Below are 14971 nucleotides of genomic sequence, written 5' to 3'. Positions count from 1 at the left end.
TTCAGGCTGTCGGTGACACTGAGGCACAATGCTTGTGTCAGTGTCTGTGAAGGCGCCTTTGTTTCCCTTTGAACAGATGCACATTTATAAAAATAATGCATGTTAGGTAGGAAGTTAGGCATGAGCAACCAAGGGTGCCCTAGAAGGAAAGGATGAAAGGCTGATCTCTAAACCCCATCCCAGAGGCAACCAGGAGAGCTCATAGACATGCTACAAAATTACCACAGAGACTTTTCCACCTCCTGAACATGTGCCATAGCACACAGGGGATACAAACTAACCACAGGGGCCTCCTCTAGTAACCTTAGGCAGTTAGGAGCCCATTAAAGGTTCATGAATATTCTACACATATATGCACCTGATTGTAACAGACTCAATTATGAGAAGACATACACAACAGAACCTGCTGTTATATAACTTGCGAGTGTCCATCAGCCTTGAGCCTATGCCTATTTGCATTCCCTTTCATTGACTGGTGGTGGGTACAAGCCCTATTTTGCACAGGGCACAAGCAAAGGAGGAGACAGGAAGTGTAAAAAGGGGGAAGACAGGAGGTATTGTGAGAGGACTAGGACTCCTGCCTGTGTCTTGGGGACTATCCGTCTAATAAAACATCTGTTTCCTTGGGCTGTAACTTGTCTGTTGTTTTAAACCCTTTAGTCAATTGTTCCAAACGTTTGTTTCAACAAGAAGCGAGGAAGTGAAATAAACCAATAAGACATGCAGAATCCTGGTAAGAAACGAAAACATTGATAGCTGAAGAGATTTAAAAAAAAACAAAAACACTTAAAATAATTAGTCCATGTCCAAGGTCACATCAGTTTACATTGGACCCTACAGCTAGCTTTAGAGCAGCTCTGTAAAGCCGTTTCGCCAGGTGGCTGGGACCACAAACGAGACTTTTACTTTCTCTGTTATGACGGTGATGTTTTATTAGATCAGCAGGACTCAGGTCCAAACGGCAATCAATATATCAGCCGAGAAAACTGCTGATATAAGCTGTCAAAACACTCAGCTACGGCCTGCGCTGCTATTTGGAAGCAGGGCCCTGATGGCATTGCTGGAAGCTTGAGCGGTCCTTGCCCCCATCAACTGTAACTCACGCAGAGGCTCACCTGGCCTGCCAGGAGGATGCGGCTGCCCAGCGCTAATTCCCTGTAACGCGGTTCTCCGTTAATATAGACACAGGCTGGAGAACACATTCAAGAGCTTCCAAACAGGCCCTGGAAACAGTCTGTCTATTCAGAGCTTCTTGACAACACAGGGCTAGTTTGCAAAGACAAATGTGTGTTTCTTCTGCTCCGGCACAAAACAAGCGGTGCCCTAATGACATGGAAATGTCAGTGCGGAGCCATCTCCACGCCGAGGCTGCTGCTTCTGGGGCTTGACAAGCTGGCTGCAGAGCTGCCTGGCCGGTTCTGAACTACCAAGACTGGAATAAACAATGGCACTGGATTCCTGGTGCTTAAACCTACCAACTGGAAGGATTAAATCAAATCTTCAAATCCGCTAGTTTAGGGGCTATGTTGAAGACAGGAAGTGCTCAGAAAAACACACTGTATCTTAACCCCCGGGCTTGCTTGTCCTGGCCCCTCACCTGGTGCGGGATACAGATTTAAACATAAACAGAGATTTCCCTGCAGTTTTGAAAACACTCAGGGTTTCTTATTTCACTACCTGCCCCTATCCTACACTGCCCATATGAGGCAATACACACAGCCCCCACGGGTCCCTTTAGACGTTATGTGGATTAATTGTGCACCGATTACAGTGCAGAAACCAGGGGGCCGTATTGTACTTTGGCACCATGACAGGTAACGAAAATGGCCCTTTCCAAACGGTGGGGAATGATCCTGTTTCCTTATTCTCATTCACGACCAGCCCCAGAATGGTTCTGAAGGGATCTGGTGCTCTGACTTCCATGATGCTGAGTGGATTTTTTGTGTCATTAGACAATTTCGAATCCAATCCTGAAACCTCCTTTCAAAATGAGCCTAATAGAGGACAGGGAATTATCTTCAACAGCTCCTGTTCACTCACTGCTGTAAGCGAAGTAGCAAAATTTAGAAACAACTGATGTCTGGCTGAAGGGGACTGGCCACGCTAAGGATGGTGCCCCTGGACAATGGAAAACCAGGCAGCCATTAAAAATGAAGTTACACAAGTGTCTCTGGACACAGGAGAAACTCAACATACTGTTCCCTGCATGAGGGGTTCACTGAATTTTGCAAAACAGAAAAGGATCTGGATAGAGTCTGCGGGTGAGTAGGTTCGTGGATCTTTCTGTTAGTCTGGCTTATAATTTTCTGGGAAGTCTGTAAGGAGCAGACACTGCTTTAGTAATAAGAAGAAAAAAAAAGCAAATGAACTTAAATAAGGTTGAGGAAACAACAAAGAGGAAAACTACTTGGACACAACTCTCAGTTGTCATTACCAACACTGTGAATAAATCAGAGGGGAAGCGAGAACGCTACTGGGGTCTGCCATTTCAGCCACACGTTACAACACTGCTTCATTCAAAACATGACTGTGTGTGCACGTGTGCACGCATGCATGCACACACACACTCTCCCTTCCCTGGACCTCACTTCCCAGGTTAGCATCTACCTTATCTCACTCTTATGTGGAATCACGCTTTTTAATTTAAATTGTAATTGCAATTTAATTTTTTAAATCAAAAAGTGTGATTCCAAGGAATCATCTGCATTTCCTTCTCTTCTCATATGCAGGCAACCGTTTTCAATGGTTTCTTTTTTATTTGAATGTGTTTTTCCAAAATATATACTGTTGTATACTGTTGTCGTGTGAGTATGCAATTGCATGTAAGTGGCTGTGCCATATTTCTTGTTTACTATGTTTTTTACGAAGTGCAATTCTTTTAAGATAACCATGTTGATATGTATATATCTCTAACTAATGCCTCTGGTGGCTGAGTAATAGTCTATGGGATATGTCCACCCAGTTATACTTATTTCACTCTCCCAGTGAAGCCCACTCAGATTACCCCCATTTTTTGCCCCCTGTCAGGGCTACAGTGGGAGATTCTGGTGCTTGTCCCTCTGGACCTGTGGGAGACTTTCCCTGGTGTGTATCCAGCAGTGGATCTGCTGGTTCACATGACATGCTTGAGGATTTCACTGCCAAAGCGGCTTTACAAAATGGCTATACAGTCTGCCCACTCACCAGTGCTGGATGAGTTACTGAGTCCACACTTTACATTACCTAGCTTCCTAACATCTGTCAGTCTAATAATATCAAGATTCTTCATCTTTTAAAATCATCTCATACTTTCTCTGATCCCCTGTGATTTTAGGCTTTACTTCCACATGTATAACCTGGGTTTAGAAACGGCAGAAAAACCAGAGATCAAATTGCCAACATCTGTTGGATCATAGAAAAAGCAAGAGAATTCCAGAAAAACATCTACTTTTGCTTCATTGACTATGCAAAGGTCTTTGCATGGATCACAACTGTGGAAAATTTTTAAATAGATGGAAGTATCAGACCACCTTACCTGTCTCCTCAGAAACCTGTATGAGGGTCGAGAAGCAAGAGTTAGAACCAGACATGGAACAATGGACTGCTTCAAAACTGGGAAAGGAGTATGATAAGGCTGTATATTGTCACCCTGTTTATTTAACTTACATGCAGAGTATATGATGCAAAATGCTGCATTGGATGAATCTCAAGCTGGAATCAGGACTGCTGGGAGAAATATCAACAACCTCAGATACGCAGATGATACTATTCTAATGGCAGAAAGTGAATACAAACTAAAGAGCCTCTTGATGAAGGTGAAAGAGGAGAGTGAAAAAGCTGGCTTAAAACTCAACATCAAAAAACTAAGATCATGACATCTGGTCCCATCAGTACATGGCAAACAGAAGGGGAAAAAGTAAAAACAGTGACAGATTTTATTTTCTTGGGCTCCAAAATCACTGCAGATGGTGACTGCAGCCATGAAATTAAAAGATGCTTGCTCCTTGGAAGGAAAGCTATGGCAAACCTAGACAGCATATTAAAAAGCAGAGACATCACTTTGCTGACAAAGATCCATATAGCCAAAGCCATGGTTTTTCCAGTAGTCATGTATGGATACGACAGTTGGACCATAAAGAAGGCTGAAGAACTGATGGGCCATAAAGATGGATATGACAAGTTGACAGATACAAAGCTCTGAAGAACTGATGCTTTTGGTGCTGGAGAAGACTCTTAAAAGTCCCTTGGACTGCAAGGAGATCTAACCAGTCAATTCCAAAGGAAATCAACCCTAAGTATTCACTGGAAGAACTGACCCTGAAGTTTTAATACTTTGGCCACCTGATCCGAAGAGCCGACTCACTGGAAAAGACCCTGATGCTGGGGAAGATTGAAGGCAAAAGGAGAAGAGGGCAGCAGAGGATGTGATGGTTAGATAGCATCACTGATTCAACGGACATAAATTTAAGCAAACTCCAGGAGATGGTGAAGGACAGGGAAGCCTGGTATGCTGCAGTCCATGAGGTCTCAAAGAGCTGGACACAACTTACTGATTGAACACACACACACACACACACACACACACACTGTGTATACGTCAGTGCTAGTCTCTAAGTTTGCCCCAGCCTCCCCTCCCCTGCCTGGGACCACATGTCTGTTCTCTATGGCTGCGTCTCTATTCCTGCCACACAAAGAGGTTCATCTGTACCATTCTTCATAAAAAGCAGAGACATTACTTTGCCAACAAAGATCCATCTAGTCAAAGCTATGGTTTTTCCAGTAGTTGTGTATGGATGTGAGAGTTGGACCATAAAGAAAGCTGAGCGCCAAAGAATTGATGCTTTTGAACTGTGGTGTTGGAGAAGACTCTTGAGAGTCCCTTGGACTGCAAGGAGATCCAACCAGTCCATCCTAAAGGAAATCAGTCATGAATATTCATTGGAAGGACTGATGCTGAAGCTGAAACTCCAACAGTTTGGCTACCTGATGGGAAGAACTGACTCATTGGAAAAGACCCTGAAGCTGGGAAAGTTTGAAGGCGGGAGGAGAAGGGAATGACAGAGGATGAGATGGTTGGATGGCATCACTGATTCGATGGATACGAGTTTGTGTAGGCTCTGGGAGTTGGTGATGGACTGGAAGCCTGGAGTGCTGCAGGCAATGGGGTAGCATAGAGTCAGACATGACTGAGTGACTGGACTGAACGGTACCATTTTTGCGGATTCCATATATGTGCAGTAATATATGATATTTTCTTTCTTCTGACTTACTTCACTCTGTATGACAGACTCTAGGTTCATCCACATCACTACAAATGACCCAATTTTGTTCCTTTTCATGACCGAGTAGTATTCCATTGTATATATGTACCACAACTTCTTCATCCATTCATCTGTTGATGGACACTGAGGTTGCTTCCATGTCCTGACTATTGTAAACAGTGTTGCAATGAACATTTAAGTCAACTTAAAGAATGCTTTCAGGCTAAAATCAAATCATTTGATGACTTATAATGTAGAAAAGAGCTGCCCCCTCTAGCCAGACAGGGCCCCTCACTAAGGCACATGGTTGGGCAGTGGAGCAGGGGCTTATTCTCATTCCCATTCACCCATTTGGCCTGCTGTCCTGCTCAGGGCAAAGCTTGCACAACTATTTGCAGCAGTTTTGGGTTCCTCCTCAATAAAGACCCCCTCCATTCATCCAAGCAAAGTTAGTTTTCTTTCATCTTCCCAAAGCACTTTTATATGACTTATTACAGTTCATAGGAATCTCCCCAGCTAGACTACATCCACCAAGGGTAGAAGCCATAACTGGGTTACCTCTAACATATAGTAGGTGCTGAATGAATGAATGAGTAAAGAGGTAAATGAATATTTGCTCTGGTTCCCCCAATTCTATGAGATTAAGCCATAATCTAGCAAAAAACAAAACAAAGGAAAAAACCACACACACACACACACACATCAAACTAAAACAAGCTCAGTTACAAAAACTACTTGATCTATCACTGGGTAACTTATTGTTCCAGACATATGGATATATGAAAGCTTCAGAGGGAAACAGCAGTTCCACGAAAGGCATTCTGATTCATTACTCTGGAAGTAATAGATGCTGTCCTGAAGCTATAGGGGAATATTTCTTCAAAGTCTAAGGAAGCCCAATCAGTGAATTTATAATTATGTAATTTCTTCCCCATGTCCCACCGGAAAGCAAACAAATAAACCAAAACCGCCACTAGGAAAAACAAAATCAACACACCCCTAGAGTACTGTCTGCATTCTTTCAAACCGTTTCTTTTGTTTACAAAACATCAGCTCATGAACCTAATATTTATGTATTCAAAACAGTGGTAATTCAGAACTGCTATTCCTTATTTGACTAGATGCCCTATAAAAACAATGAGATAGCCTGCAACTAGATAATTTAAGTCAGGCTTTCTCAGTCTTTTTTCTCTTCAAATTTATGAAACTGTATAATGTTCTTTCCGGTTTGAATTTTTAAGTACCAAAGTGCCTCAATTACAGAAGTTCACAGGCAGCAAGAACTTAATCAGAAGAGCCTTTCGGTTGGACTGGCTGACTGCAGCATAATTTTAATTTAACAGTGGAGAGTGTGGTATTAAACAGATGCACTATTACATCTTTTGGTGGTTACAACTGACTCTGTTCCAATTAGACAATTATCCATATGCCAATCAAGTACAAACACTCGGGCGGACAATAACAGGTAAATAAATGCAGTACCTGACACATCTTGATGTTTCCAGGCCACTGATTTAATAGGATCATTTGTAATGCTCTTTGGGGATGTAGACTTCGGTGTGTAATGGGTCTTTCTCTCTGACAAATTCAAAGTGCATTACAAATGTTATTTGGAGCCCCAGAATAAGTGAGGTCACATTTCCATTTTTATAGATGGGTGAATCATGGGCGCCCAGAGGTTAAGTCATGGACCTAAAGCCATGGCGTCTTGCAAAGACCTACCGCTTGCCCAACTCAATTTCCCCGTTTCAAAGTGCACTTTCTACCCTGGCAACCACATCAAGCCCTCAATATGAGAGGGAAATGAGGACACACCAGGTTTAAAATCCTCCTAGCAAGGACTTCCACCTAGGCATTCACCATTTTCCACTTACAAGTGAGGCTGTTTTTGTACCTCATGGGACATGCCTTTTATGTACCCTTTGTGAGCAGTACGGTAAATTTCACTTTCCTTTAAAAACTGTAACTCTATCCTTGTTTTTTTTGCTTACGTTTTATACTTTTGTCACTAAAGTGAAGTCTATATAACTAAAAGATAGTATAAAGTTAGATCCCATGAAAATCATGGACTATGGTGCAAATTCACAGTAGGAAGTACACCAGCAACGTCTGATGATGAGCTGTTGTTTGTTGAGCCACTCAGTCGTGTCTGACACTTTGCGACCCCATGGTCTGCAGCACACCAGGCTCCCCTGTCCTCTATGTCCTGGAGTTTGCTCAAACTCACGTCCATTGGGTCGATGATGCCATCCAACCATCTCATCCTCTGTCGCCCCCTTCTCCTCCCGCCCTCAATCTTTCCCAGCATCGGGGTCTTTTCCAATGAGTCGAATGATAAGCTGACGCTCACAGAACTGTGATAGCTCAGGAATCTTTGGCAGGAGTGGTGAGCTGCTGGGGCATGGAGGTGGTGGTTGGTGTAAAACCGAGAGGATCCCTAAACGGAACACTGGTTTTGTGTCTTTCATGGTGGTGGTGGAGCACTTTCTAAACCTAGAGTGGTGGCAAAGTCACGTGAACTTACGCCACGAGGTGGAAACACGCTGACAGTGAGCGCCAATCACATGCCAGGCTCTGCCTGAGGTAGACACAGCCAACAGTACTCCTGACAAGAGACAGAAACCCACCTGGCACCTAGACCGTTCACTTTTCTCCTTGGGAGAAGGAAAAAAAAGGATGGAATTGAACTAGCTTGAATTTTTGGGGTCACATGAGATGCTAAGACTACTCAAAATTTATTCTAGTTTAAAATGTCACTGGCTTTGGACTTCCCTGGTGGTACAGTGGGTGAGAATCTGCCTGCCGAGGCGGGGGACATGGGTTCAGTCCCTGGTCTGGGAAGATCACACTTGCCATGGGCACCGCAACTAGTGACCTGCACACCCGAGAGCCTGGGCTCCACAAGAGAAGCCTCTGCGATGAGAAGCCTGCACGCCACGAAAAAGAGCAGTCCCTGCTAGCCGCAGCTAGAGAAAGCCTGGGCAGCCTCAGAGACCCAGAACAGTCAAAAATAAAAAATAAATAAATTTTAAAAATGTCATCTGCTTCTCCCTGCGGATGAAAGTGCACTTCAATTTACCTTAAGACCCAAGGATGATGAAGACTGTGGCCGGGTATACGCACCTGGGCATCTCCCTCTCCACCTCTAGCTCGGTGACCCCTAGGGGAGAAACATCTCTCGGAGAGAGCCCCACCATTCAGATGACTGATAACAGGACTACTGGATCATAGAAATGAAATTGTGCTCCGAGCCTAATATCCTATTACACCAGGCTATACATATTTAATTCCTTGGGTCTTTCCTCATAAATCAATTCCTTCAGGCCCTTAATCTCGTCAATATCTTTTCTGATATTGAATTTTAAATGCCACTCTCATTGCTAGGCAGAAAGGCAATCTCTTGCTCATGATGGGATCAGGTTTCATTTACAACTGAGAGATGCTTGGAGTCTGATGCTGTTCCCTGACCCCGCGGTCACAAATCCTGATGTCGGCCGGAGCCAAACAGCCCAAGGGCAGGTCTGACCTGGCTGGTCCTCTGAGAGGTCGAGACCAGGAACCCTGGGGTCATGTCTGTGGGTGCTCTGGGACAGCTCTGGGAGACTGGGGAGAGGCAGAAGTAAGTGTTTTCAGGGGTGCAGATCCTTGCAGGGGGGTCCTGTGAAACATGGGCACCCTGCCACCCACCCAGAGCAGTGTGCTGATGGGGGTCCGCTTCTCTGAATGTATGTGTCTGACCCAAGATACACACAGCATGCCTACATCAGAGTAAGATCTCAGGAAGTGGGTGAAGGGAAGGAGAGGCTTGTGGATTCTTTGGAGGGGAAGCGTGAAATCCAGAGGGCAAGGGTTTGGAGCGCGAATGTTTCCAGGTTCCCCGGGGCTGGTCCCTAACACTGGGATCTCCCTGGTTGCAAGGAAAGGGAAAAAAAATCCACGAATTCTGTGAGCTGTGCAGAATTTCCAGAGGGGAGCAGGAACGATGAATGTTAAGACTTCAAGAGTGTGGGAAACACGGGGAACTACTGAGATGAGGATTTGGGGGCCTAAGTATGCAGTGGTAGGATTCCCACAGCGGGGCTCTAGGCGCTGTCGGACTCGGTACAGGAAATAAGCAAGTGCAACTGCACGGAACTGAACAAAAATTAAACTATCCAAAGGTCCATCTATTGACTATCAGTGCACCAGCAATTCGAACAAAATCGGACAAAACACTCCATCCTGATAAAAATCCTTTGTTGACCTAAAACCTAAACAGTTGCTGCCTTTACTGTTAAGATTCAACATATATGTACGCTTCAAATGAGTACTGTTCCATCTCTTACCCTTTAATAAACATACTTTATGTAGAAACTAATTTGGAAAATGTTGGAGTCACAGTCTGCTCCCCGCCAACCTTCCCCCACCCCCCCAGACTCACACAGGACTCAGCTAAGCCCAGTTTTGGGGCTTAAAAGCACTTGAGCTCATCTAAATCCCATGGACGGAGGAGCCTGGTAGGCTGCAGTCCATGGGGTTGCAAAGAGTCGGACACAACTGAGTGACTTCACTTTCACTTTTCACTTTCATGCATTGGAGAAGGAAATGGCAATCCACTCCAGTGTTCTTGCCTGGAGAATCCCAGGGATGGGGGAGCCTGGTGGGCTGCCGTCTATGGGGTCGCACAGAGTCGGACACGACTGAAGTGACTTAGCAGCAGCAGCAGAGCTCATCTAAGACACACAGTGTCCCCAACCCCTGCAGCACTACACAAATTCCTAGATTTCTACAGCAGATTCAAAATAAACAATGAGAACACAGTTGTTGCCAAGACTAAGAACTAGAACTGAGTTACTCTACTTCGTTTCACAAGACCCCTTAAAGAAATTTTATGTCAAAAATTGGAAACAGCGAAATGTGGTGAGGACCACGAGCCATTCTTGTTGAGTGCAGAATTGATTTCTCATGTGAAATATTTTTACTGAATTTTCATATTTTACAAGCCGAAATAAATTCTTTCAAAATTGTTAACTGTTTGCCTTAAAACTAAAGAACAAATCAAGAAAATGTTACGTCAGTGACAGTAACAGCAGTTGTGTAAACTGTACCCTTTGCATTTGGTTTTGTTGAGATTCACGGGCAGGAGGAGAAGCGGGTGACAGAGGATGAGATGGTTGGATGGCACCATCGACTTGATGGACATGAGTAAACTCCAGGAAATAGTGAAGCATAGGGAAGCCTGGTTTGCTACAGTCCACGAGTCTACAGCAAAGAGTCATGACTGGGCAACTGAACAACAACAAACATTCAAAGATCCACGTATTTACTGGCCATTTACGTACTGTAATATATTCAGTTCAGTTCAGTCGCTCAGTCGTGTCCGACTCTTTGCGACCCCATGAACTGCAGCACTCCAGGCCTCCCTGTCCATCACCAACTCCCGGAGTTCACGCAGACTCACGTCCATTGAGTCGGTGATGCCATCCAGCCATCTCATCCTCTGTTGCCCCCTTCTTCTCCTGCCCCCAATCTTCCCAGCATCAGGGTCTTTTCCTATGAGTCAGCTATTCGCATCAGGTGGCCAAAGTACTGGAGTTTCAGCTTAAGCATCAGTCCTTCCAATGAACACCCAGGACTGATCTCCTTTAGAATGGACTGGTTGGATCTCCTTGCAGTCCAAGGAACTCTCTCTCAAGAGCCTTCTCCAACACCACAGTTCAAAAGCATCAATTCTTTGGTGCTCAGTTTTCTTTATAGAGACATACTGTAATATATTAACTATAATCAAAATATCAAAGTTCAAACTGCTAAGTGAGCTAAAAAAAAAGATTTAATAGATGTGATTTTTGTCCCTTTTTATTATACTATTAAAAGTTTGTAGGCATCATATATGTGAAATTCAATATCAGAAAAATTTCACTGTATTTCTTTCTTGGCCATTATTATTACTTGTTTCATTTCATGATTATTACTGAAAATAAGCTGATTATTACTGAAAATAAGCCTGTCACATAGAGGAGGAGGATGTTTAAAATAGGATCCTCCCTGAGTGTCAAGTTACACCAGGCACACTGCTGGCAGGCAGCCCACTGTCTGGGCAGGAGAGGAGATCATGACCTTGGGGTGGAGGACTGTGTCATCAGACAGGGTTTTAGAGACCATTTCCGCTACTTGGATATCCTCTTGGGAGGGCCTTGTGTGAAAGACAAGATACTTTCTGGCATCTGTACAATCCAGTAGTTATTTACCATGATACATGATACCCCGATCAGGCAACATTATGAAAAGAAGTCCAGCCAAGGTTTGGCGAAAAGGCCAAAAAAAAAAAAAAAAAAAAAGAAGCCCCAGATCATCATTTCAAGGTTAATATGGTCAGCTCTGAGGCTGACGTGCTGTGTGACCTTGAGCAAGGCATGTTACTGCTCTGGTCTCCTCTTTCCCTCGCAACTGTCTCATGAGGAATGATGTATCATGTGCAAAGCAACACATCAATTAATGTCCTGCTTACCGGACTCATGAAGATAACAAAAAGGGTTTGGAAGACTCTAAAATCTGCTATCTCTTCTTCAGACGATTTTTCAATAGTGTACTTTGCAGGGTCGCTTTAACCTCCTGTCTTTCACTGTCCTCACATGTTACACAAAGATGACAGTACTTGCGAGAGGGATATTGTAAGACTAAAGAGTATCCATTAAGTACGGAAGGCTCCTTGAATGGCAAAGGGTACCAAGTTAAACGAAAGCGCCGTCACAATCCTCTCTGCAAAAATGGAGAGACTAAGGTCAAGTGACTTTTAACTTCCACAAGTGGGCACTCTTGGGGATTAATATTCAGAGGCAAGGTCTGCTGTTCAGGCCCGTCCTAGCCAGGCCAGTTGTCCTCCTTCAGCCAATTTTCAAAACACAGGGCCAGCCAACATGAATTAACACCATTCATGCAATTCCCAAGAGAAGGTGTCAACTGCTTTGCCAGAGTAGGAATACAGATCGGTGATGCTCTCTCTGTTGCCTCTGCTGGCAATTCTGCTGCAAATGATAATCCAATTTGCTGGGATTTATTTATTCTTATCACTTTTTTTGGGGGGTGGTAATTATATAAGGTGGTCATCACCCCAGCCTCTGGGCACATGTACAGCTGCTAATGTAGAAATTTAAAATATTAACATGCTTTCCAGCCAGGTTGGCCCATTTGCTTCAAACAAGCACGGAATTGCACAGCTGGGTCTCGAATCGCGCCCCAAAGGCCAACAGAGATTTGTTCTTTGTCTGCAGAGTTTATAACCCAGTCATGAGCAAGCTTGTAGCCAGAAAATCCTTTTATGGATGACTTGTGACCAAAATTCTGTGGCCATCTCTGAAGGTGACTGACGCAAAGTGATCTGGGCCTCATTCAGAACAGCCCACGGAGAGCAAAGCGTGCTCTCTGTAGTATCAACAAAAGATACTACCACCATCACTGGCCACCTGGCTGCAGTTTTAGAAATGAACATTTTAAAAAATTATTTTTAAATTTATTTGTTATTAATTGAAGGATAATTACAGTACTATGTTGCTTTCTGCCATACATCCACATGGATCAGCCACAGGAATACATACGTTCCCCTCCCTCTTGAGCTTCCGTCCCACCTCCCACTCCAGGTTGTCATAGAGCCCTGATTTGAGTTCCCTGAGTTATACAGCAAATTCCCACTGGCTACTTATTTTACATAAGCTAGTGTATATGTTTCCATGCTACGCTCTCCAAGGAATGCCCATTTTGAATTCATGGTTAAGGGTAAGAATGCAAGTTGTGGTTTTGAGAGATTTTAGTTGAGTCCCAATTGGTGAGAAAGCTGTCATGATCTAACATGTGCTGCATATACATGAGAGAAAAAAACAGCTGAAACTTTTATCTCTGCATCAGCCACAGATGTCTGACAAAGGATGGACATAGGTCATCACCTATGTCACTTAACTCTCAATTAATGGAAGAACTTCAGGGAAGCCAACTCAATGACAACAATATTCTCAATTTTCCTTTGTCAACACAAGTTAATGTTTTTACGTCCAGGAGACTCACACATCCAAGGGCAGCGTGAGAGGAGGGTGAGAAGTGCCCCTGAACTGAGGACTTCGAATCTTTAGGTGGCCCTGCAACAAGGTCTGTAAATACTGGGCACATTTCACCTGTCACAGAAGATGTGGGAGGCAGAGGACGTCTGCTCATGCCCCGAAGTGTCCACGTGACTTTAATACACTGGGGCTGATCTGGAACCCCACATGAGCAGTCTCAGAGTAACTGGAACCTTCTGGAGGTCTCTAAGTTTCACTGGTTTCTGGCTCCAGGGCCACGTCCTGGGGACATAGGTGAGGGCCTCACCAGATGAGAACAGTTTCCCTGGACTTCCCTTGTGGTCCAGTGGGTAAGAATCCACCTGTCAGCGCAGGGGACATGGTTTGATTCCTGGTCTGGGACGATTCCACATGCCGTGAGGCAACTAACCCTGTGCTCTGCAACAAGGGAAGCCACAGCTAGGGGGCAGCAACGGAGATGCAGACACAGAGAACAGACTTGCAGACACGGCGGGGACGGGGGCGGGACCACCAGAGAGTAACACTGGAACATATACATTCAGTTCAGTTCTGTTCAATCGCTCAGTCGTGTCCGACTCTTTTCGACCCCATGAACTGCAGCACCCCAGGCCTCCCTGTCCATCACCAACTCCCAGAGTTCACTCAAACTCATGTCCATTGAGTCGGTGATGCCATCCAGCCATCTCATCCTCTGTCGTCCCCTTCTCCTCTTGCCCCCAAGCCCTCCCAGCATCAGGGTCTTTTCCCAATGAGTTAACTCTTCACATGAGGTGGCCAAAGTACTGGAGTTTCAGCTTCAGCATCAATCCTTTCAAAGAACACCCAGGACTGATCTCCCTTAGAATGGACTGGTTGGATCTTTTGCAGTCCAAAGGACTCTCCAGAGTCTTCTCCAACACCACAGTTCAAAAGCATCAATTCTTCGGTGCTCAGCTTTCTTCACAGTCCAACTGTCACATCCATACATGACCACTGGAAAAACCATAGCCTTGACTAGACGGACCTTTGTTGGCAAAGTAATGTCTCTGCTGTTGAATATACTATCTAGGTTGGTCATAACTTTCCTTCCAAGGAGTAAGTGTCTTTTAATTTCATGGCTCCAATCACCATCTTCAGTGATTTTGGAGCCCCCAAAAATAAAGTCTGACACGGTTTCCACTGTTTTCCCATCTATTCCCCATGAAGTGATGGGATCCGATGCCATGATCTTAGTTTTCTGAATGTTGAGCTTTAAGCCAACTTTTTCATTCTCCTCTTTTACTTTCATCAAGACGCTCTTTAGTTCCTCTTCACTTTCTGCCATAAGGGTGGTGTCATCTGCATATCTGAGGATATTGATATTTCTTCTGGCAATCTTGATTCCAGCTTGTGCTTCTTCCAGCCCAGCATTTCTCATGATGTATATATTACTCTATGTAAAATTATATAGCCAATGGGGATTTGCTGTTTGATGCAGGGAGCTCAAATCTGGTGCTCTGAGACAATCTAGAGGGGTGGGATGGGGTGGATGGTGAGAGGGAGGTTCAAGAGGGAGGGGACACATGTATACCTACAGTTGATTCATGCTGACCATGAATCAGATCAACAGAGCCAACACAATACTGTAAAGCAATTATTCTCCAGTTACAAATAAATAAATTTGAATTAAAAAAGAAAGCCCACACATAGGAATAAAGACCC

The 14971-nt window shown here is 44.4% G+C and overlaps 1 protein-coding gene across 7 annotated transcripts in view; it reads right to left on the bottom strand.

The window, feature by feature from the left end:
- Positions 1–14971, bottom strand: part of ENOX1 (ecto-NOX disulfide-thiol exchanger 1) — a 303170-nt gene that overhangs the window by 71902 nt on the left and 216297 nt on the right. The gene's annotated exons all lie outside the window — the stretch shown is intronic.

This window comes from Bubalus bubalis, chromosome 13, assembly GCF_019923935.1.
Source record: "Bubalus bubalis isolate 160015118507 breed Murrah chromosome 13, NDDB_SH_1, whole genome shotgun sequence".
NCBI classification, from domain to species: domain Eukaryota; kingdom Metazoa; phylum Chordata; class Mammalia; order Artiodactyla; family Bovidae; genus Bubalus; species Bubalus bubalis.
The sequence above is the reverse complement of the archived record's forward strand: the minus strand, read 5'-3'. Positions and strand labels throughout refer to the sequence as shown.